This window comes from Notolepis coatsorum (assembly GCF_963971535.1).
Source record: "Notolepis coatsorum genome assembly, chromosome: 17".
Classification (NCBI taxonomy): Eukaryota; Metazoa; Chordata; class Actinopteri; order Aulopiformes; family Paralepididae; genus Notolepis; species Notolepis coatsorum.
Genome location: NC_140181.1, coordinates 85370655 through 85395372, shown reverse-complemented (window position 1 = coordinate 85395372; position 24718 = coordinate 85370655). Strand labels below are relative to the sequence as shown.

At 42.8% G+C, this 24718-nt stretch overlaps 1 pseudogene across 1 annotated transcript in view; it reads left to right on the top strand.

Annotated features, from left to right (window-relative positions):
• Nucleotides 1-826: 826 nt before the first annotated feature.
• LOC311244121 (metabotropic glutamate receptor 7-like) overlaps nucleotides 827-24718 on the top strand; it is a 121811-nt pseudogene continuing 97919 nt past the window's right edge. Inside the window, exons 1-2 of the transcript XR_014621002.1 lie at nucleotides 827-1049; nucleotides 21128-21263. The product of XR_014621002.1 is annotated as a metabotropic glutamate receptor 7-like (transcript). The remainder of the gene's footprint in view (nucleotides 1050-21127; nucleotides 21264-24718) is intronic.

The window sequence follows — 24718 nt, the reverse complement described above, 5'->3', positions numbered from 1 at the left end:
ACTAAGTGCTCCTTTTAACAGCGAAGGCTTCTGTGTTACAGTACTCATAAAACATCAGAGGCAATATTGAGATTGTGATATTAAAAACCCTTTTAAACCTAAGCCTGAAACAGTCCGCCTATATGTTTATTTATTTTTATTTTACCTTTATTTTACCAGGTAGTCACTTGAGATCAAAGATCTCTTTTTCGAGCAAGACCTGGCCATATGTAGTTGTTATTGCTGTGTAATTGTCAGATAATGTGCTGTGAGTAAGTGCTTTTCACCCTTTTTCAGAACTACTTCAGCTTTCAATATCTGTTATTGTTTTAACTTACTCTATTTATTCTATGTTTTGAGTGTGTATCAAACTGTTACAGACAAGAAAAACTAAAATCGGAATGGGATTTTTACAGGTTTTTAGTCAAGTAGACACTGCAATTGAACATTAATTTAACTTTGCACATGTACATTTTTAACTTGGAACTATTATGCAACTACAATAAAGTTTGTGAACCCTGGCCTTTTAGATTTATTCTTCTTAGGCTCCTTTTTACTCACTTTTGTCTAGGCGGAATTTGACCTTGGTGGTTGACCTTGAAGCAGGTAGAATTCTACCTGTGTTTACTTCCTCAATAACTCCTGCAGTTTTTGGATTACCGTAATAAGCCATATATGTGAAGAAAGCTCAGCTCCTTGGCTTTCAGACGGGCCCATAGGCTTAAAAGAGTTTTAACAGGACTTTGATGGTAGGAATATGATGAGTCAGACCCAGCAAACTGACAGTAATGCTGTGCCAGAATGCCCACAACCCCATGAGTAACCCCACCCCTGCTCTCTCTCTCTCTCCAAGATCCCTCAAATCAGCTACGCCTCGACCGCCCCGGAGTTGAGTGACGACAGGCGCTATGACTTCTTCTCGAGGGTGGTTCCTCCAGACTCGTTCCAGGCCCAAGCCATGGTGGACATCATCCGCGCCCTGGGCTGGTCCTACGTCTCCACCGTGGCCTCAGAGGGCAGCTATGGGGAGAAGGGTGTGGAGGCCTTCACTCAGCTCTCCAAAGAAGCAGGTAATAGGAACGTTGATCCCAGGTGGGGGAGGCTACTCAAATATATATCATGTTTATATTAATCAAAGTCTGTTTTGTTTGTAAGACTTGCAAGTTAAAATCACACCAAGGTGGGTCAGTTTTGGAACATTCATTTCAGTAGAATCAAGCTTTGCTGTGGATTAATGAATTATTGATCAGCTTGCCAACTGCTGCTTTACTGGCATTGTAAACAGTAGAGAGTGCTGGGAAGGATGGAGGTGAGAGCGAGGGGTGTGTGTGTGTGTGTGGGGGGGGGGGTCATGTTTCAGTCACCCCATGACCATTCCTCTAGCGCCACCATCAGGCCAACATTCCTTATTTCAAATAAGCATAATATCTCCTGACCCGTTAGGCTAGTCACACAATTTGCTGTGAATATTCATGACCCCTAGAGGGAGAAAGCTGTTGATTTATTTCACCGTGTGACCTCTCCTCTAGTGCCACCATGTGGATTTATATCTTGGGTCTGACGCTGGCAACGTCGGCAACTAGGGACCGGCACAGATCATGTTTTAGTTGATTGGTTTCTGCCATATCAAATTCTGATGCTTTCTTTTATTTATTTTTTTTATCCACTTTTTCTCCTTATTTTTCTATTTTTCTCCCATCCCAATTTTGCCTTGCCAATTCTCCCTTCAATTCTCCCCTCCCCTGTCTCGAACGTTGCTAGACTATGCCTCCCACTGGTCGGCTGCAGTGAGGACCAAGCCTTGCATCACGTGTCCCCTCCGGTACACGAGGAGGCAGTTGTCGCATCTTTTCACCTGAACAGCGCGATCTCTCAGCGGCGAGGAGTAACGCTGCCCCCAATACTTGATTCTGCTGTACAGGCGCACCAACCGACCTGTAGGAGTCGCTGCCCACAACGTCCAATCCCCACCCACCGGCTTTCCCACCCCTAACACTGCCAATTGTGTTAGTATGAACGACCAGCCAAGCCGGTAGCAACGCCGAGAGCTGGGCTCGAACCCAGCATCTCCTGCGTTAGTGGTGAGCGCCTTGCCCACTGCGCCACTTAGCCACCCTGATGCTTTCTTTGTTAAAAATAATTATGAAAACCATTAAGGGAAAGCGTTAATGCCGGAAATGTTTTCCTTAATACAGAGCTTTTCAATTGCTTTTATTTTCAGTTTTGTGGAAATCACAGATGGAATCAGGAATCCACCCTTAAAGGGAACCCAGAAATGTGGGAAACTTGCGGAAATATTATGACATTCTTTAAGAGCAATTATTTCTAGATCTGTGTTGCTAGGATGTGTGTGGGTTTGTGTGTGTGTGTTATGTCTGTGGGAGAGTGCGTTCATTCTCGCCAATTACACAAGGGGAATGTCTACTAGTAATCCAGGTGTGTTTCTTCATTGAGATGATGAAGTCAGAACTTCTTAAGCAGGGTACAAAATAACTACACGCCCAGCGCCATTGGCTTGTAGATTTATTGTTTGGCGACTAGAATTTAAAGTCTGCCCGCCACCTGGTGGCTAACAAAATACACTGCATCTACCTCGGCCGGCAGGTAATGGGTCGGCTGTGCTCGGCGTCAATATGATGCGGCGGTGGTGAGTTGAAACTGTGTGTGTGTGTGTGTGTGTGTGTGTGTGTGTGTGTGTGTGTGTCACGTGTCCGTTCAAATGTTTACAAACAATGAACCTTTAAATGTAAATGAGATGCGCTCTGCTCACGAGGTCAAGTTTGTAACATGAGACGCACATGAGGTCTTACTTCACCCGTTCTTTAGCCTACAAGAAAACCCTGCAATCGCGTTTTTGATTGTGCTCTGATATTTTACTATTTCGCATTTGATTTGACCAAATATGTGGAGGCATATTCCCTGCAACAGGTTCAAAGATAACTTCACATTTATTGGCAATTCGTTTCCTTATATCGCTTCCTCCAGGGTTCCAACTTGTGTTGACAAAATGCAACCCTGCTCAGCTACGGAGAATCAGCGCTCTCTCTCTAGACTAGAAAGGTGCACTCAGTAGAGCACAGATGTCCGCCAGGGCGGCAGCCACACATAATAATAATAATAATAATAATAATAATAATAATAATAATAATAATAATAATAATAATAATAATAATAATAATAATAATAATAATAATAATAATAATAATAATAATAGATTGGATTTGTAATGCACTTTTTGTTCACTGGGATCCCAAAGTGCTACACTACATGGTTAAAACAGTTAAAAAAATTGAAATAAAATAGTTATTAGTAAAACAAATAAAATAAAATACAGAATAAAAATAAGATAAAAATAGAACATAGTTAATTAAAAACATAGTATAAACAATTTAAAAACAAAAGCGCAATAAAATTAAAATAAAAAGCTAACAGTCAAAGGCCTTTTTGAACAGGTAGGTTTTCAGGCCTGCCTTCTCTCTCTATCTATCTATCAATCTATCTACCTCTCTCTCTCTCTCTCTCTCTCTCTCTCTCTCTGTTCAATGATTTAAAGTGGCCAAACGTTACAATATAAATACTAATTGGATTTTTGGCTGGTAAAAAATCTGCCCGGCTGGTAGTTTTAAAAATCTACCAGCCAAATGGCTGGTAAGTCAAAAAGTTAAGTTTGTTCCCTGGTCTTAAGTAATCAATGATCACTGGGGGAAACATTCAAAAACTGTAAATGTTACACCAGATGACCAAGTAGGCTATGATTCAAAACAGAGCAGTCATCGTTAATGCAAAGTCAGCGGCAAGAAGCAAATAGAGTGAACAACAGGTGGTGGGAACAACAGACTTGGCAGAGAGGCTACTGTTTACTATTTATAAATAGATGGCATTTATATGGTCAATGGACTGCATTTATATAGTGCTTTTGTGTTTTACAACTTATTCACAGCAGAGGTGCCAACCTGCTCTTCAGGAGCAGTTAGGCGACAACACACTGCTTCAACACACTGCCAGGAGAAGCCGGAATCTAACCGAGAACCTTCCGATTACCAGACAACCGCTCTACCTTTATTTATATATTGTTTGACATGATGTTGAGTAGATTGCTTTAGTATTGAGAAACTGCATCCTCTCACCAGGCTCCAATCCAATGGGACAAGTGTTTAAGCTTCAAAAACCATGATACACATTTTTACAAATAGGAAGCTCACAGTATAATCACATGTGTCTTCATACATGTACTGTATGTACTACTGATGAAATGGTTGCAAACCATACATTGTATCAAACATTATAGTTTCATTGGCTTTGTGCTATCTTAGTTGCCAATAAAACTCATTATAACCTTTGATACAATGTACAGTTTACAACCATTTCCTCTGTAGAACATATGAAGACACGTCTGATTATACTGTAAGCTTCCTATTTTGTAAAAGGACATCGTGGCTTTTGAAAAACCAAACACCTAAAACACTTTAAGCCCCATTGGAGTGTATTGTAGCCTAGTGAGAGGATGCAGCACAATGCTAAGTTTCTCAAAACGGAAGTGGTCGTAAATTCTTGCCCTATACTAGTCAACATTATGCCAGACAATGTTTACATTGAGAATGTGTTTCATTTACACTTTTGGGTGGTAAAAGAAAACTGGTCAAATAAGTAAACAAAAAAGAAAATCCTGAAAGGTAAAGATAAAACAGAGAACAAAGAATAAGAATTTTTTATTTCTTTATTTTACGAGGCCCTGTCTACATAATTAATAATTGGTTAGACTACAAGTCTTTATTTGTCATGCAGTTTTAACACACACACGCGAGATGGGCGACCCACAGGAACACACACACACACACATGCACTGAGTCACAGATGAAATGTCTCTCTGCACTTTTCCCATCCCGTCAGGAGCAGATAGGGCGTCAACGTGAGCCGCGCCCCGGGGACCAATCCAAGTGCTCCTGTCCGTCTTCATCAAGGACGCCACAGCGTTAGCGATCTGTTGTCCATGTTTTTCCATTGGGTTTATCTTATCGGGGGGGAAACCCTTGTGAGCACAGGGAGAACATGCAAACTCCACACAGAAAGGCCTGGGAGATACCCAACCTGAGTACCTGGCATCGTGGAAACCTGGTCCCCAAGCAGGAATCGAACCCTGGACCTTCTTGCTGTGAGGCGACAGTGTTAACCACTACACCACCGTGCCGCCATAATTAGATTGGTTCCACTAATCGTAATCAACTTGAAGTGTGCAGTTCAAGTAGATGGTCAATATTAAATTACTCGGATCGGGATCAGGGCCAAAAAAACGTGATATTGTGATTGGGACAATAGGACAGCATCCCTACGTATATCGTCTCTGTCGTCTGCCCAATAACATGTTGCATGTGAAAGTAATCAGCGTGGGGGAGATTGTTAGGCCTTGGCCGAGGTTTGCGCTCTTCTGAGTGCATTCTTCTAGTTCACCTTTTAGCCATCAGCACAAGGAACGGTCCTGTTGTGTACAGTATGTCCAGTAATGTTGTTTGTGTCAATTTAACAGGCTGCGGTGGCTGCGGGTTTAGTAACATTGAGTAGCTGTTTTGTAGACAGGGCTCTTGAGTTCTCCTGTTAGCCTTTGTGTGAAGAACTTAAACCATTTAAGAAAGAATTACCTTTTTCATCATCAGACTGCATTTATATAGGGCTTTTTATCCAAAAGCACTTTACAATTTATACCTCACATTCACCCATTCACTCACACACCGATGGCGAAGGCGACCATGCAAGGCGCCAACCTGCAGTTAGGGGTTAATTGTCTTGCTCAAGGACACTTCGACGCGCTGCCGGAATTGAACCTGGGAACCTTCCGATGTCCAGACGATCTCTCTACCTGCCACTGTGACCCCATTCGTCCCCAACTCCTCTGGCAGTAATTACAGTACACACCGAGGTCGCCTCCTGATTCTCACCTTGACCTCTTTAGATCCAGATGCATTTTACACCCCCATCTAGGCATCTACAGTATCTCTGCCTCCTCCGATCCTCTGCTTCAGCCATGGGGAAACGCCAGGGAAACCCAAAAATTCAAAAAGCAAATGATATCCCACGAGTGATGATCAGAAGTGCAGCAGATATGAATATTTCATCTGTGTGCGTTCACGTGCAGTCTGATCACTCATTAAAACTTTAAGAGGCTGTTGGTGGCTGCGTGGTTTGTGTTGAGAGAGACCAGCTGGGAGAATAGCCTTTGAAAGACTGAGAGGGAACTGGGAGAAGTCATGATTTAATGCTTATTTTGGAGGTTTCATTTCAGCGTGTGAAATCCTCTGATGCACACAGTGGGTTTACTGCTGCTACCAGCTTGTTTCCTCAGTTGTGTTTTCGTAGCAAAGAGCTGTAAAACCGACACTGATATTATTGTTCTGGCTCCAGCACCAGTACAGATGAGGGAGTAGGAAATTATAGTACACTGTTATTGTTGACTCATCCTTTGCTACCGAGCTGCAGTCAAAGAACAATATTCTTTCATATACAAATCAAATGGGAATTATTTGATCCAGTGAAAAGCTCTTCTTTAAAGGGGCACTTCACTGAAAAAAAATGCTGCACATAATATTACACACATCCAGAAACGCAACAGTTTTGCACACATTCATTTAGTTTGACAGTTACTGAGAGTAAATTTGTTTGAATATGTCCTCCAGTGATGTCATCGGAAGACACTGAAAACACTTGTCTTAAAGCTGATTGGTTTTAATTATGTAATTTGGGATCTAATGGACATATAATAAACTCCTTAAAATGTATGCAAATTTAGCCTTTGAGTAGCTATGTAATTCTTTAGAATACATCTCTCTCCCTTCCCTCCCAGTAAACACTAGACCCTATTTTAACATTGAGGCTATGTCGTAGACTCGTAGCCCTCATATAGCCCAGAATATGTCTGGCTAAATATAGACCACTTTTAGCTCAAGTAGTTTAATTCATTATTAGATATTTATAATATCACACAAATAACTGTAAATGTGTAAGATGCACAATTGAAGTCAATATACTGTGCTGAAATTATTTGAATTGCACTTTCACGATGTCCGGCTATGTCAAGGCTAGATATAGCCCACTTCTAAGCCCAAACATGATTACATTATTTAGTATCACCTAAACAACGTTAAATGTCCAGAGATGCACAATATACAAATTTGAAATAAAATTTATTGATTGGTATAAAAGTGGGCTATATTTAGCTGCACATAATTTCAGCTCAATTAGAGCTCCGTCTGTTCCTGCTATCAACATATGGAATCAATCATTTGGGTTAAATATTCATGGTTTTCATTAATCATTCATTTTGTTGACGTTTTGAGGAAGTTTCAAAGTCGATGCGTGTGCTTTTTGTTAGCAGAGGAAACCAGCTTCAAGTTTCAAGTTTCTTTAATAGTTGTCATACAGAAGTACAGAATACTTTCATACAAAATGCTTCTTACTGTTACGCTCCAGAGACTGTGCTAGACAAGATAGTATCAAATAACATAGTATAGCATGTAATTTAGAAGAAGAAAATGAGGTCACAGTGTTCGGTATAGACATATGTACAATGTTCTGAGTTACCATATAATATACAATACTATGCAGTGTACTAATGTACAGTACTATATAGTGCAAAGCAGAAATGGGATGAGGTACAATTTAGGTACAATTTACAGTAAGGTGTACGAGTTGTAGTGCAAATCCTTTACCAATAAATATAAAGTGTGGGGAGTGGGTGCTACAGTGTGTTTGTTTAAAGTGGGTGTGTGCTATAAAGTGTGTGGAGTGGGTGCTACAGTGTGTTTGTTTAAAGTGAGTGTGTGCGTGTGGATGTGTGTGCTATGTGCGTTTGGTGGTTGTTGTTGTGTAGTGTTCATTGTTCGTTTAGCAGCCTGATGGCCTGGGGATAGAAGCTTCTTCTGAGTCTTTCTGTGCTCGCCTTGAGACTCCGGTATCGCTTGCCTGACCGCAGCAGTTCAAAGAGGCAGTTGTTCGGGTGACTGGAGTCTTTAATGATTCTCTTAGCCTTGCCCTTGCAACGCTTGTTGTAAATGTTCTGGAGGGTGGGGAGCCCCCCTCCAATTGTGCGTTCGGCTGAACGTGTCACTCTTTGTAGTCTGCTTCGGTCTTGTGCAGTGCTATTCCCAAACCAGGAGGTGATGTTGCCGGTCAAGATGCTCTCTATTGTACATGAGTAGAAGTTCTTAAGGATCTTCTGACTGACTTGGAACTTCCTTAGGCGCCTGAGGAAGTAGAGGCGTTGTCGTGCCTTCTTCACAACACTGTCAATGTGTGTGGTCCATGTCAAGTCCTCGGATATGTAGGCTCCGAGGTACTTAAAGCTGTTGACTCTCTCAACCGGTGCCCCGTCGATGCTGAGGGGGCTGTAGTCCTTGACCCCCGACCTCCTGAAGTCCACAATCATCTCCTTTGTTTTGCTGACGTTCAGGGAGAGGCTGTTTTCCTGGCACCATCCCGCCAGGACCTTGACCTCTTCCAGGTAGGCCCTCTCGTCGTTGGCAGAGATCAGGCCCACCACCACTGTGTCGTCAGCAAATTTGATGATTGTATTGCTACTCCGCTGAGCCACACAGTCGTGTGTGTACAGGGAGTAGAGGAGGGGACTCAGAACACAGCCCTGGGGGGCCCCTATGTTGAGGGTGATGGATGAGGAGGTGCAGTTGCCTGCTCTCACCACCTGGGGTCTGCCAGTCAGGAAGTCCAAGACCCACTGGCAGAGGTCATAGTTCAAGCCCAGGTCCCTGAGCTTGGCTATGAGTATGGAGGGGACTATGGTATTGAATGCCGAGCTGTAGTCGATGAATAGCATTCTCACATAGTTCCCCTGCCTCTTGTCCAGGTGTGATGCTGCTGTGTGCAGCACATGGGCTATGGCGTCCTCCGTGGACCTGTTGGGGCGGTATGCAAATTGCAGGGGGTCCATGTTGATGGGGAGGGAGGAGCAGATGTAGCCCTTTACTAGCTTCTCAAAGCACTTCATGGCTATGGAGGTGAGAGCTACAGGGCGGTAGTCGTTGAGGCAAGCAGGCTTGGATTTTTTGGGTACAGGGATAATAGTGGACTTCTTCAGGCAGGTGGGGATGACAGCCTGTTCTAAGGACAGGTTAAATATGTCAGTGAATACTGGGGCCAGTTGGTCGGCACAGACTTTTAGGACGCGGCCGGGGATGCCGTCCGGACCTGCTGCCTTCCTGATATTCACCTTTTTAAAGGTCCGCCTCACCTCATGCTCTGTTACCCTGAACACTGCGCCTCCATCAGCAGCCGACCCCCCCCCCCCCCATTGCCGTGGCTTGTGAGCTGGTGTTGTTGTTACCAGCATCAAACCTCGCATAGAAGGTATTGAGGTCATTGCTAGCACCTTAGATTTGTGTACGTTAGCAGTTGAAATAATTTTTATATTCTATGTTTTTTGTGTAACATTTATGGTTTTGTGGATTACTGGAATATTTGGAGAGAATCCAAATATGGTTTCCCAACCTGCATGAACATGCCGGTTGCTTTGTTGTGTGTGCATTTTTCACTGGCACAGAGGTAATTACAGGAGAAAATGTAGCAAACATGAACCCTTTCACTACCACACTACAGAAGGTTAACCCGTTCACTACCACACTACAGACCGTCTGTAGTGTGGTAGTGAAAGGGGTAACCTTCTGTAGTGTGGTAGTGAAAGGGTTAACCCTTTGTCGTGTGGCAGTGAAAGGGTTAACCTTCTGTATTGTCGCAGTGAAAGGGTTAACCCTTTGGTAGTGTGGTAGTGAAATGGTTAACGAGCTAACATGGTGTTCATGATGACTGTTTCAACTTGACAACAAGGTTGGGAAAGGTATTCAAGGTAGGACACAAAGGAAAGGTATTCAATTAGTGGCAGAGGGGGAGACAGTTTCTACCACATCACATATACTGTAAGGTACATGCTTGGTTCTGTATGAGCCTCCTGAGATTGTGCTTCATGCTGCACAAATGTAAACCAAACACTATACAAAATATAGAGATATAGGTAGAGATGTAGTGCAAATATCTTTAGTAATAAACAATAGATAAAATATGGTGTGTTAAAAAGTGTTTAAAGTGTCTAAAGTGAATGTTAATTAAAGGTGAATGTTTAAAGTGGGTGTGTGCATCTGGATGTGTATGCAATGCATGTAGAATGGATGGGTTCGTGTTGCATAGAGATGTGTGTACAGTAGACGTCTCATGTTTTAAATTGAAATGGCTTCCCCTCCAGAGGGCGTGGCTTTCAGAGTATGACTCATTGTTCTCTGTCTCTATTGGAAAACAATGCACTGCTAGTTGATAATAAGCTCACTAACTGTTTCATGTAAGTGAATGGAAAATCCTATATTGGTCTCCAACCTAGTTTGCTGGTTGATGAGTCAAGCTCTCTAAGCAAGTAGGGTCCATTTGACAGCAAAAACGTTTTAGTGATTGAATGGAAATTAAAAGGTACTTGAGCTGAAAGGGAGCTGTCAATCAATCATGATCTGACCACAGCCCCACAATCCTGAGAATGGTTTCAGTAGCCAAACAAGATATGTTTGTGCTGGGTTTTAAAGATTGTTAACAGGTTTTCTTTTTATTGAAATATTGGTGGATGCTTAATATGTTTGATAGGATATATACATCTTAGTGTTTTTTAGGCCAGTTGTCAGAGGCTTTAATAGAGCTCAATGAAATTATGTGAGCTGTTATCAAAACAACACAAGGATTCAGTGTCTTCCGATGACATCGCTGGCGGACCTATTCTTGCTCTCAGTAACTGTGATTATGTGTGCAAAACTGTTTATAGTTTTGGGGATACGTGTGAGATTATGTGCAAAATAAGTCAGCATTGCTTTTCAGGTGAAGTGTCCCTTTTAATAAAAGCATCCATTATGTAATAGTGTTACGATTCACAGGATCAAAGGCCTTGCCACTATACCATAACTCACTACACTGGATTGAACAACATACAGCATACAGACTCTGGCAGCGTGAGCTAAGACAGCATACATGGACAACACTGTGGAGCTAAAAAAGAAACGCTGCTAAATCTTAGATACTTAAGATAAGATAAAATATTCCTTTATTGATCCCCTTGGGGAAATTCAGGCATCATAGCAGCATGGGGGAGGGGGGAGCAGGGAGGGGAGGTAGGCCTACAGGTATGGGCATGGTAATATTAGAAAGACATAAATACAGGCAATACAAATTATAGTACAGTAGAAAAGTAAAAATAGGCAGTGTAAACAATGTAATTAACTGTGAATATACGCACTATGAGCAAGTAGGCAGTGTAATCAAAGGTGCCGATGAGGGTCTGTATGCCCTATCAGTTATATTATACATTACAATAAATATCGTTACAATAAACACTAGAATCTAAAGATATACTATGAGTAAGTAAAGTATACAGTATACACAGGTGCAGTATACATTAGGTATCCTAATGTGGCAGTGGGAGTCAGACACACATGAACATACTGTATAGTTAGCTTGCATGCACAGGGCTGGGCAGGGGGAGGGGCCTTGGGATATTTATTTGTGGAAACTCTGTCTCTGCTTGCAGTGAAATGTCAGATGCATTAGTAGGAGTCTTGCTTCACCGCTTCAAGGAGAAACCATCCAGCGGCCTAATGCAATATGGCTGCCCATTACCCCAAGCTGAGACCGGAGTGATGGTCAGCCAGTATCGATCTCCTCTGTTTTCTCCTCTTCTCTCTTTCACTTTCTCCCTTGTTCAGGCAGTCGGCTTCATTCCTTCATTTTGACTTCAAGTTTGGCCGGTGAACATTAATCTTGATTCGGCCCGGCAGCGCAAATAGGAGTTTGCTTCTCCCTTGATGAAAAAAAAGAAAGAAAAAAAAGCATGTTTGTGGAAAAACTCCCACAAAACATCTCTCTGGAATTGATGGCAGAAAGCTGTCAACACCATGTTTTCATATCACATATCACTGAAAAAAATAAAGTATACAAATATTTAGTTCTGCGAATGGATTGGAGAAGAAATGTGAAAGTTCAGGGTTTTGTTTTGTTCGTGTTTAAACACAGATATACTCAAGAGGTTTGTCCTGTTGTATTTGGCTTGCAGCTTGAAGCATCTGCTTCAGGAACGAACAACGCGGCAAAATGGAACACCTCTCTCCTGTGTCTCTCTCTTCCCGCTGCCAATTGCCAAATCCTGAGAACGAAACAGTGCTGGAGTGAAATGTAGGATAAGGAAGGCCAAGGATAAGGAACCTAGAATTCCACCTTTTCCTTGTGGGTTCCCCACTTGTGCTGCAAGGAGAGTGTGGGAGGCAGTTCTGCCTCTCTGCTCTAGGGGTGATAAATATAATTGGAGCATTATGGATCTCCCTGGAGGCTTAGGGGTGGTGAGTGTGTGTGTGTGGGGGGGGGGGGGGGGGGGGGGGGCAGTAGGTTGAGTCAATCACCATCCAGTCTAATTTCAAGGGGTTTTGTTGGATGTATTTGACCAAGCTAAATGAGAATGTTGGATCTCTCACCCTTGAGTGCATTTTCCAACACTCCGGTGTTTGGGATGAATAATTGAGGCTGTTAATGCAGCACATGACCTCTGACTCATCAGCGGACGACTTCCAAGAAGCCTGATGAATTAAATCATCACCATTTAATCTGTGATTTATTCATCCAAAATTAATTTTGGAGCATGGTGTGTCAGGGGGGGGGGGGTACAGCTGTGGCGTGCACAGATAGGGCCGAAGGGGGGCTTTGTCCCAAAACAAAACGGCCCTGCTGCACTGGGCTCAATATAAAAAAGAGACATCATGCGTATTTGGATTTATATTCCTACTGTCGTCATTCGTGACATACTGTGTCAGGAAGCTGTAGTCGAATTCTGTGCATGGAGTTGGATGTTCCACCCAAACCACCTGTACAGGGCGACAGTGGCTCAGGAGGTAAAGTGGTTGTCTGGTAGTCGGAAGGTTCCCGGTTCGATTCCAGCACCTCCCGGGCAGCATGTCGATGTGTCCTTGAGCAAGACACTTAACCCCTAATTGCTCCCGATGAGCAGGTTGGCACCTTGCATGGATGCCTCCGCCATCGGTGTGTGAATGTTTGCGTGAATGTGAGTAACAAAATTCTAAAGCGCTTTGGATAAAAGCACTATATAAATGCAGCCCATTTACCATTGACCTGTAAGTAACCCTGTTCACGACTGGCCACCACCAGATGTAGAGAGAGGCTGGTGTAAAATACGTCTGGCTTGGTGATCCTGACATTTATCTTTTTCAGTATCATGTTTTTCCTCAGATGGACACACACCACTTCTCAAACATGCTGTGTGAGTGGGAGGCCTTTTATACTGCACGTCCACAGAAGGTTTTCCAGTGACAGGTGAAGACAGTTCGACCCTCAGCAGAGAACTCTAGACTACACAGATCAGGCACTGGCATTTTAAGCTTGTCTGACTACTGAGTGACTGACTGACTGACTGACTGACTGACTCTCTGCGGGCATTCAATAATTGAGCCTCCACTGCACAGCCAGTCTGTAGCCTTTAGGGCAGTCTTGTCTGGTGCTGTGACCAGTGTGGTAGAAGGGGACCCAAGTGCAGATTGACGGAGGCAGAGGCAGGTCTACACTTAGAGTACCAACACTATCAGGCAGGGCAGGCACAGGCACAGCAGGGAGATGACCAGACACTGACTAACTGGGGGCGATAAGATAAATACACAAGGGGGTGAGGATCAGATCAGGATCAGCGGGGGGGCAACAACTCCCACAACTCCCAGTCTCCCACCAGAAGAAGAAGAAGAAGTCTTTATTTGTCATACAGATGAACACACACACATGCGATGGGCGACACACAGGAACACACACACACACACACACACACATGCATTGGGTCGCCGATGAAATGCCTCACCGCGCTTGACCCATCCCATCGTCCTTCCCCCCAAGGGCAGCTGGGAGCAGACATATGGGCTGTGGCGTGGGCCACGCCCCGGGGACCAATCCAAGTGCTCTTGTCCGTCTTCGTCAGGGACGATGTTTTTTCATTGGGTTTATCTCTTTTTCTGGAGGGGAAACCCTTGCGAGCACAGGGAGAACATGCAAGCTCCACACAGAAAGGCCCAGGAGATTCCCCACCTGGGTACCTGGCAACCCAGCAACCTGGTCCCCATGCGGGAATCAAACCCAGGACCTTCTTGCTGTGAGGTGACAGTGTTAACCACTACACCACCGTGCCACATCCAAGTGGACCAGGGTGATGATGAGTGCTGGGTCCAGAATGTTCCTTGCAGCAGCGACCAGCACCATTCTTCCGGCCCATAGCCGTCCCAGTCCACCAGATACTGAAGACTGCTGCCATGGTGACAGACATCCGGCAGTCTCCTGACTGTGTAGGCGTCAGCTTCATCAATGATGCGAGGAGGTGGTGGGGGAATGGGAGCGGTCTCTCCAGGAGACAGGCTTGATGTGGGACACATGGAATGTGGGATGCATCCCAGAGAGAGCGGGGAAAACACAGGTGGACAGCTGCATGGCGGATGACCTTTGCAATGGAGAATGGACCGATGTACTTGGTAAATGTACTTATGCCGATGTCAGAGTTCCTTTCTGCTGGGGACAGACGGCAAGAGAAGGAGGCACAAGGGTAGGTCTTCTGGTCCTTATTGGCAAACGCTAGGACAGGACGGCAACAACATCCAACACATCGACTTCAACAATGAAGGGGAGAGATGAGTCGGGGTGAACCAGGATGGGAGAAGTTCAAGTTTGTTTTTTATTTGTCACGTATAAGGTATATGTACTTTACAGTGAAATACTTGGTTCTGTATGAGCCCCTGATAATGTGCTTCATACAGTAAAAAAGTAAGTAATAAAAAAAAATATAGGAATAACACTATACAATATACAATATACAATATACAATACAATATACTTACTAAAGTACAACCTAAGTACAATCTAAGTAGGGTTGGGCATTGTTTGGATTTGAACGATTCCGGTTCCGATTCCGATTCTCCATATCGATTCCTGTTCTAAACGATTCTCGATTCTGCTTTTTTGAGGTGCAGGTCAAAACAGGTCACAGCTTATTTCGCAGGAGAATTTTATTTATTTTTATTTAATTTGTTCATACTATTCACATTTTCAGTTGACTTGATACAGTTTTATTTGGTTGCTGTACTGTAACTAGGGTATTAATTAACAAAGTAAAAAAAAAAAAAGGAACCGATTCCTATTATAACCGGTTTTCGGTGCCAAACCCTAAATCTAAGTACAATGAAGTAAAAATGCAGACAATGAGGTACAACACTTTTTTAAGGCAAGGTGCAAATGCAAATGAGGTATGAATGTAGTGCAAATCTCTTTAATAAATCGATAAATATAATGTAGTGTTAAAGTGTCTAAAGTGAGTGTTAAGGTGAGTGTTGAAGAGGTGAACCAGTGTTTTTCCAGGTGAAAGATGAGGAACGTGAGTTGAGCGCTGTCAGAGGTGTTGCTATGGAACTGTAGTTATACATGAAGTGGCGGTAAACGCCGGTGAACCCCAGGAGGAACCCTTTACCAGAGCTGGATCCTTATGAACATGAGCGAAATCCCAGGAAGGAAAGAGTAGACACATGAAACTCACATTTCTCTGCCTTGACGAAGAGCTGGTTCTCAAGCAGCTGGCCGAGAACCTGTTTGACGTGGTAGACATGTTCCAGAATGGATTTTGAGATGATCAGAAGAATCTAGGAACACAAAAACAAACTGGTCGAGCATGTCTCGTAGCACCGTTGGTGAGTATGACCAGATACTCCTAGTGACTTCTTTCCCTGATGAGCACAAGGTGGTAGGCATTGCGGGGATCGAGCATGATGACGATGGTGGCTCCTTGGAGAAGGTTGAAAGCAAAGGAGATGAGAGGAAGAGGATACCGGTTTGATGTCGTTTAGCCCACAGTAGTCAATGCAGGGTCTGAGTTTATCCTGTTGTCATATACAAAGGTCTGATGACCTAATAAATAATACCTGGACCGGGCTGTATATGACGCCAGCCCATCCAGTAAGTGCTCTAGGCACAGGTCCCGGCAGGTAAGAAACAATACAAAGCATTTTCCAAAGGTAAATTATATTTATTAAATAAAGAGGGGAATGAAACCCACAATGATATTTAATACAGGGGAAATGGTAGGGGAGAACAAACAAGGTAAGCACACTAAAACGAACACAAGTTTCGGTGATAAGGCCAACACAATATATATCGTTCCACTTAACTGGAACAGTGGCAAATGACCTAAAGGCCAACAATATATTATGCCCCCTTAATAGGGGTAATCGGCACAGAGGCCAACAATATATATATATATATATATATATATATATATATATATATATATATATATATATATATATATATATATATATATATAACAATCCCACAATAGGGAATCCACACAGAGTGGCAAACAAAGGCAACCCACGTACGTCACACCTCCCCCCATAAAAGCGAACCTGTAAGGTTAGCAAAACATTATTACTTATAAACCAACATCAGATTAGTATCACATACCTGGGAGAACAACAGATAATAATAAAAAAAAAAAAAAAAAGCTCCCTCAACCCATCACCTCCACCACAAAATCACCCTCCATATAGGCTACACATCACCTCCACATAGGCCATACAGGTGCACGCCCCTGCTCCGGGCCCACGCGGTTGACCACCACATCACCCAAAACACATATTGCCCTTAGGCACATCCCCCAACACCAGATGCATCAGCCGCCGGAACGTGGCCGGTGCATTCCTCATCCCGAAGGCCATGACGGGCCCATCCTGGACAACGGGAACGAGTCAGGCACCGTTATAGCGTTCACCTTCCTGTAATCAGTACAGAAAACAGGGAGGCAAGGAGGATTCCATGGACTATGGCTAGGTCTAGCTAGCCCCTTTCCCAGGGGGTACAGAGCCTCTCTCCTCATGACCACCCTCTTTGCCACCGGACACCGATATGCGTGTTGCTTAATGGGGTTCGCACTCCCAACATCAACACTGTGCTTCCTGGAAGGCACATCAGACGACAACACAGGATGTGAAATAACAGTTTTTTCACATCTCAACTCTGATGAGATGCGGGCAGGGCATTTTATTAACCTATTCACAGGACACCAGCGTGTCCTTCTCCGCCGCTCGGGCGTACACAACATATACTTAGTGTCAGACACCTTTCTCTTCACCACATGAGGTCCTGAGCACCGGGCAGTGAGCGCAGAACCAGGCGTGGGCAGCAAAACAAACACCTCATCTCCAGCCTCAAATTGTCGCTCCACCGCCATTCTGTCAAACTCCTCTTTCACCACCTCCTTTATCACAAATGTCTGTCTCCTACTAACCTTAGCAGCACTGCTGGCTACTGAGTCAAAACAGCTTGCCATGGAGGAATCATTCTGCTGCTTTGAAGAAGAACCCAGCTCCAGCAGGGGAAGACGACGGCAGAGGCAGGTTGAAAGTGGAAAAATCTTTACCAACGACAAAAAGCAGGAGCAAAACAATAAACAGATAAGGTAACAGCCTAGCTGACTACACTTGATGATTTTGATGATTTTTATATTTATTTCGGTCTTCTTTTACAAAGCATAGTAGTAGAACATTTAAAAAAACGAAAAAATAAAATGACCGAAAAGGTGCCTTTTTACATTACATTATTTACACACAAAAATACAAAAAATAAACATAATTTAGTACATTATATTGCTAAAACAAAAGGTTACAAAAGTTTCATAGTTTTATGTACAAAACGTATACACATTAATTTTTTATATACAGTATATATATATTTTTTTTTGGTCACTATTTGAATACAGTTATGTTATAGATAAAATATAATTAGGATAATAATAAGGTTTTATATTTATGTATCACCTTATATTTGAGTAATTTTTTTTACACATTTTTACTTCTTTGTCAAAGTTATTCCATAATTTTGCCCCTATATACATCGATATACATCGACTTTTTATATTTGTCCTTGCCTTTGCGATATTGAATACACAAGTTACCACAAGTCTATACCGGCTCTCTCTAGTTTGGAACAATTCCTGAATGCAACTTGCAGCTGTCAGGTTTAGACTAACTGGGGGCAATAACATAAATCCACAAGGGGGTGATGATCAGATGATGACCAGCTGGTGAGGGAGACAGGGAGATTGGAACACAACGTGGGGAACAACTGAGGACATCTGCTGGGTCTGCGGGGGGAAACACAAGGAGAGAGACACTAGGGAGAGGGGGAGACAGGGGCAGTGGAGGTGCTGGGCGTCACCACCATGACAGGTGCGCTCTCTCTGAGGACGGAAGCTGCTCCAAATGTTTCTTATCTTCATCAGCGGCTCCTGTGGCCTCTGTCTCTATTACTGACCACCATGGCCTACAATAATGTCTCTATCCATGCTTATTACACCCTTATATATCCTCTTACAAGCCCACAGGGCCTTTGTTGTAATAGAGGAAATACATTTTCATGATACTTTAGTTCTCAGTGACATAAAATGTGTATTTACAATTATCTGTGGAATGAATACACACTTTAAAAGGTACCTGCTAACAGTTTGCCACACTGCCCTTGAAGCTGAAATGTGCTTCTACTACTCTGTTCAGAATTAGACATTTTACAGTAGGACAGTTTCTCCATGACATAAACCTAGATGTGCAGAGTCGTAAGCTTTCTTGAGCCCTAAATAACTGTTCTGGATTCTCCGTGCTGCAATAGAGCTTTAGTGCTGTCCCTGTGAGACTCTCAGCAGTGGCTGTTACACTAACAACGCCAGGCACATTTCATTTAAACAGAATAGCACATTTCCCAAAGCAGCATGCCTGGCAAGCCACAGGATCTCCATTTATATGTTTGGTTCACTTAAGGGGGATTAACAGATCCATCCCCGCTGTCTTCATGCAGATGCCTTTTCTGCGGTATTTCCAATGCTGTCTGCTGTTGCTGATGATGGGGATGGTTGTACAGAGATTCAGTAGCAGTCTTTTAGCTATAGCTGCTACCTTTAGATGTGCCACCACAGTAAACAGGGGCAGGGAATGTGTTTTCTGCCAACTAAAAGCTGTTTATATCAAAGTAATGAGCCTGATGAGACTGGCAATTAGGAGATTCCTCCCATCTCTCCGTCTACTCTGGGAGGCTATAACTGAAAGGTTATCCCATATTAGAGTGCTTGAGCAGGAGAGATTTTAATTGGTTTCAGTAGAGTATTGCTGTTGACTGAGGACAGAGACTGCTGATCCTGGTCAGGATGAGGCTTGGTGCAGGTGAACGTTACGCCTGTTTATCCATTATATCTGTTTATCCAAGCTACTTCAAAGGTCACGTCAGCCTGTACGGCTACATATGCCGCACTAGAGAGAACATAATAAGGCCTTTTTGTGAAAGATTATTTAGCGTTTGTATTCCGAAAACAACAACAAATTGAATATAAAAAATAAATATATATTAAACTACTGAATGCCTATTTTCCACTTAAAATAAAAGATGTTTGCTCCGTGCCAGCCATGTTTATGTCAGGCCAGACTGAGATATTAGATGATATTTGAACATGACCTTAAACACTTGACAGCAGTCAATAATGTCATTACAGGTTCTTATTTTAAAATCCAGACAGCCATGGATTAACTGTAATGATTGTCACAATCAATATTTCCTCAAGGATATTTTTCTTACAAAGTTGGGACCATATCTCTCTGAGGTGACTGTCACGGGCTCCTGGCCAAATATCTACTAACCATTTAGCTACGCATGGAAGCAATCAGTGCCTTTCACCCTGTACAAACTCATTAGCGGTGACCTGTCTGCAAATGATTCATTGTCAATATTAATATCCTCTTTGTTTATGTTTTTCGGGGCTTGCTATGTGATTGCTTCAGTGAAGGGTTTCTCTAACTTCTCCGGCCTTTAAATATTGTATGTTCACTGAAATATAAATACTGTATATTTGTTGAATTATAAATATTGTATATTACGTAATTGAAATATAAACGCTGTACATTTGCTGAATTATAAATATTGTATATTCATTGAAATATAAATACTGTATATTTGTTGAATTGTAAATATTGTATATTCATTGAAATATAAATAATGTATATTCATTGAAATGTAAATCCTGTGTATTCATGTGGACCGGCTGGCTTGGGAGCGGGTACAGGGTTGTTGGTTATTGTTTTTTTATAGCAGTTTTTCTAATTAATCCCCTGCTCTGTAAATGATTATGCTGTTCACTTGTAAAAAGGCTTTTCTCTTCACTGCCAGTTTAGATGTTTCACTGGAAGCTGCTGTGGCTTCCAGCTCCTAACTAAATGTAAATGTGATGCACAGGGCTATTGTTTTATAAACCGCTATTTATTTGGCAGAGAACCCCTATAGCTACGATAAACACAATCGAAAGCTCCTCACCATTTCTTGTTTGAGTGTGTTTAATTTCCATATGGCTTTGATTTCCATGAAAAGAGATCAGAAATTGTGACTTCAGGCTTTTTGTGTGAATTGTGTGTGTGTGTGTGTGTGTGTGTGTGTGTGTGTGTGTGTGTGTGTGTGTGTGTGTGTGTGTGTGTGTGTGTGTGTGTGTGTGTGTGTGTGTGTGTGTGTGTTTCTGTTTGTGCATGTGTGTGTGTATGATTGTGTATGTGTGTGTGTTAACATGTATGTACACGTGTGCAACATCTCACTGGCCTTACGTCTCACTAGCTCTCTCTCTCTGTTTCCCCCCCCCCTCTATATATCTCTCTCCCTCTCTATATCTCTCTCCCTCTATATATCTCTCTCTCCCTCTATATATCTCTCTCCCTCTATATCTCTCTCTCCCTCTATATATCTCTCTCCCTCTATATATCTCTCTCTCCCTCTATATATCTCTCTCCCTCTATATATATCTCTCTCCCTCTATATATCTCTCTCTATCTCTATCTCTCTCTCCCTCTATATATCTCTCTCTATCTCTATCTCTCTCTCCATCTATATATCTCTCTCTCCCTCTATATCTCTCTCTCTCTCTCTCCCTGTATCTCTCTCTCTCTCTCTCTCTCTCTCTCTCTCTCTCTCTCTCTCTCTCTCTCTCTCTCTCTCTCTCTCTCTCTCTCTCTCTCTCCCTGTATCTCTCTCTCTCTCTCTCTCTCTCTCTCTCTCTCCATTAAAGGTGGGATATGCGTCGCTCAGTCTTTGAAAATCCCACACAATCCAAAGCAGGAGGATTATGACAAAGCCGTCCAGCAGCTGCTGGAGACACACACCTCCCGTGCCGTCCTCGTCTTCGCCAGCGAGGAGGACATACGGTGAGGAGCAGAGTCGTAGACTGGTGCCGGGCTCCGGTACCGGCCACAGTGTTTAGGGGCGTTGATGACTCTTTAATGTCAGAGAAGCCCCCTGAGAGCAGGTTGGAAGCACAGACAGGTTTACCGTGTGTACAGGACTTGTCTATCTGTCACTAGACGCAAAGATGCTTCAAAGCAAACACGTCTCTGAGGATAGCGGGGACGTAACAGTTGGCAACAAAAAGCAGCAGAGATATTGTTTCATGTACACAATACAACTCCCATGTGAAACGGATGTTAAGAAACACCAAATCAAACCATGGCTTCTTTTATTCTTACCAGTCAATCTGGACCGGTGGATGCAGAATGCAGACATAGACTGAACCAACAAAAAAATGGAGGGAAAATGGAGGGAATATCGACAAAATTTACCATATTCACTTGGTGGCCATTTTGCCAAATTTAGTTGCTATGTGCATTTATGTTGCCATGTGCATTTTTCAATTGGCTGCGTTGCGCACTGACGCCCAGTCAGTGGGGCGATGTTTCTAGCGCCCCAGAAGAGAGAGGGGATGAACAGGAAGCACAAACAATGATTTATATTTGATATATTACACGTTATTGTGCATTTGAAACACAAACATACTTCAAATGAGTAATTATTATTTCTTTTTTAAATGTTTATTGAATTTTTAGCGGTCGAAATCTACTATAATAGAAAAATCCAAAACCAATTTCCACCAGGTGGAGCAACAGCCTAGAGCCCTCTATGGACCAGCCGCCACTGTGAAGGCTACGTACCATTATTCGTTTGGGATATACTATTTAATGATACTTCCTTATAATGTACTTTGCTTAACTCATTGGCTGCCAGCTATTAGCCTTATCCTGTAGTAGCTACTGCCACGCTGTAAACGATGGGAGTTAGTCACCTTGTTTGTAGAGCTAAATCTATATTCTATATTATAGCCATGGATACAATACTATAGTCATTTGACATTGAGTTTCTTCCGGTCAAGATGCAAAAAAGAGAAATTGTTTCCATCCATACGTTCCCGTGTTATACCGTGGTGAATATAAGTATGGTTTTAGAGCGGTCTAGGGTAATTCATGAAATGCTTAGTTATGGCAGTATACGTCGATTCCATTGTACATGTTGCCATGTCTTGCCTGTATACGCTATTATCCCGAAATCAAATCTAGATCATAGCTATTCCATGTGGTGGAATGACACAAAACTTTGCACACCTCTTTGCACACCTCATGGACTCACGTTTGTTTTCACTATTACAGGAAACCCACCAAGCAGAATCCGACCATCAAAAATTTGAATCTGTACATTTCCTTCAAACCTTCTCAGCAACATAGTATTCTAAGCAAAGAGGAGTTTCAATTTTAATTAAACGACTGCCACTCACTCACAATTTCACATTTTCAGACCCAGAGGGTTGTTTCATCATTGTCAACTGCTCTGTTTATAATCATTGCCAGTATTTTGGTCCTAATGCTGATGACCCCACTTTTTTCACTCTTTCTTCTCAGCACTAAGTAATCACCCCAACTCAACTATCGTAATTGGATTTGACTTCAACACAGTTATCCCCTCTCTGAACCCCCCCCCCCCCTTTCCCTTGCCATGTGTATTTGTTGTTGTCCTTCATAAGCTTCATTGTCCTTAGTTGTCATTTGTTTGTCAATGTCTAGTCTGAGTTCCCCTCCTCCAAGAGGGCAATGAAATGTCACTATTTTTCTTATTTTACTACACTTTTTATTTTGCATGGTAAATAGTTAAAATGTATAATAAATAATAAAGTTGTTGTCCCCCGAAGAGGGGGGGGGGGGGGGGGGGGTGCCCTCAAAAAAGGGCCGGGAGTATATGTATAAAAAAAACATGTATATATTTAAAAGAGGGTCACGTTTGGTGCAAATAGGACAAAGTGTTCATGAGTAACACGTCACGTTGCGTTTTTATCCCAAATTGCAAAATGGCATAAATCCACTATGATGTACATGGCGTCCCAGTGGCACAATTAGCTGAGTCAGGATAGCTGGATGTGTGGGAAGTTCTGTGTCAGAAGGACTTATGCTTTAGAGGTTATATGGCTTCTCAAGGTGATGCCTTGTCATACAAATATCTATTACTGTAGTAAATTAGGAAAAGTCTCCAGCATGTACTACCATGTAAATGGTAAATGGTGCATTTATCCAAAGCACTTTACAATTTTTTATTCCTCACATTTGACCCATTCACTAAACACATTCACACACCGTAGGTGGAGGCAACCATGCAAGGTGCCAACCTGCTCATCGGGAGCAGTTAGGGGTTAAGTGTCTTCACCATGTCACGGCAAACAACGTTTTCTGACATTTGTAGGACAGACATACAGACAGTGATATAAAGGTCCCCTATTTGGCTTTATTTGTCACTTTTTGGGCAATTTTACACAATTCCTGTGAGTCTATGGAACACATCTGTAAGGTTTTTTTCAATAAAATTCCTTGTTTTGTATTTTTAATCAAGTAGGAGAGAACGGGGATGGTTGTCACACGGGTAGGTTGTCACATTCATTATATTTCACTACCAAAAGGCGCTTTCTCCCATATTTTGGTATGGAAATGTCCAGAATTGGGATCAGAGCTCACCTACATAGTCTTCTTTGGAGCAAGACAGCTGAACTTTAGGTGAGAGGACTTTTTGTGTTTTTCATGTGGAATTGTAAATATTCAGCTCCTCAGTATTTTTCTTCTAGGCTTTTACACAATTGGTTTATAATGAAGCAAGTTTTACCCTTAAAAAGTGTGAAGGGAAAGCTATAGTTTAGATTGTTGTTGGCTAACTAACACATTTTTAGATGGTTGTTAGCCTTGATACTAGCAAGACATTCCAGTTGGGGTTGGTCGTCACATTTTCTTTGGGGTTGGTTGTCACATGTGACAAGCACATGACAGTGCTTTAATGAGCACAACATGGACCGTTTCTTTACCAACTTGGAGGTGATGGATGAGCTGAGGACAGACCGAGCAGAGCCCAATGCACCCCAGCCCACCTACCAAGCCTAGTACATCCGATTCCCAGCCTAGACTACCTACCAAGCCTAGTACATCCCAGCCACTACCTACCAAGCCTAGTACATCCCAGCCTAGACCATCTGCCAAGCCTAGTACATCCCAGCCTAGACCATCTGCCAAGCCTAGTACATCCCAGCCTAGACCACCTGCCAAGCCTAGTACATTGCAGCCTAGGCCACCTGCCAAGCCTAGTACATCCCAGTGTACTCCACCCCAGCTGGAAAAGGCAGCCAGCAAGAAGAAGAAACAGAAAAGAAAGAGACAGGAGGAGTCTTCATCAGACGTTCAGGGGAGGTATGGGAGAAGTGTTGGATGTGCAACCAGTTGGCACACAAGATCTGCTTAGTTGGAGTGCCCAGACCCTACATTTGCCATCACTGTAACTCAGATAGTGAATGAGTGTAGCC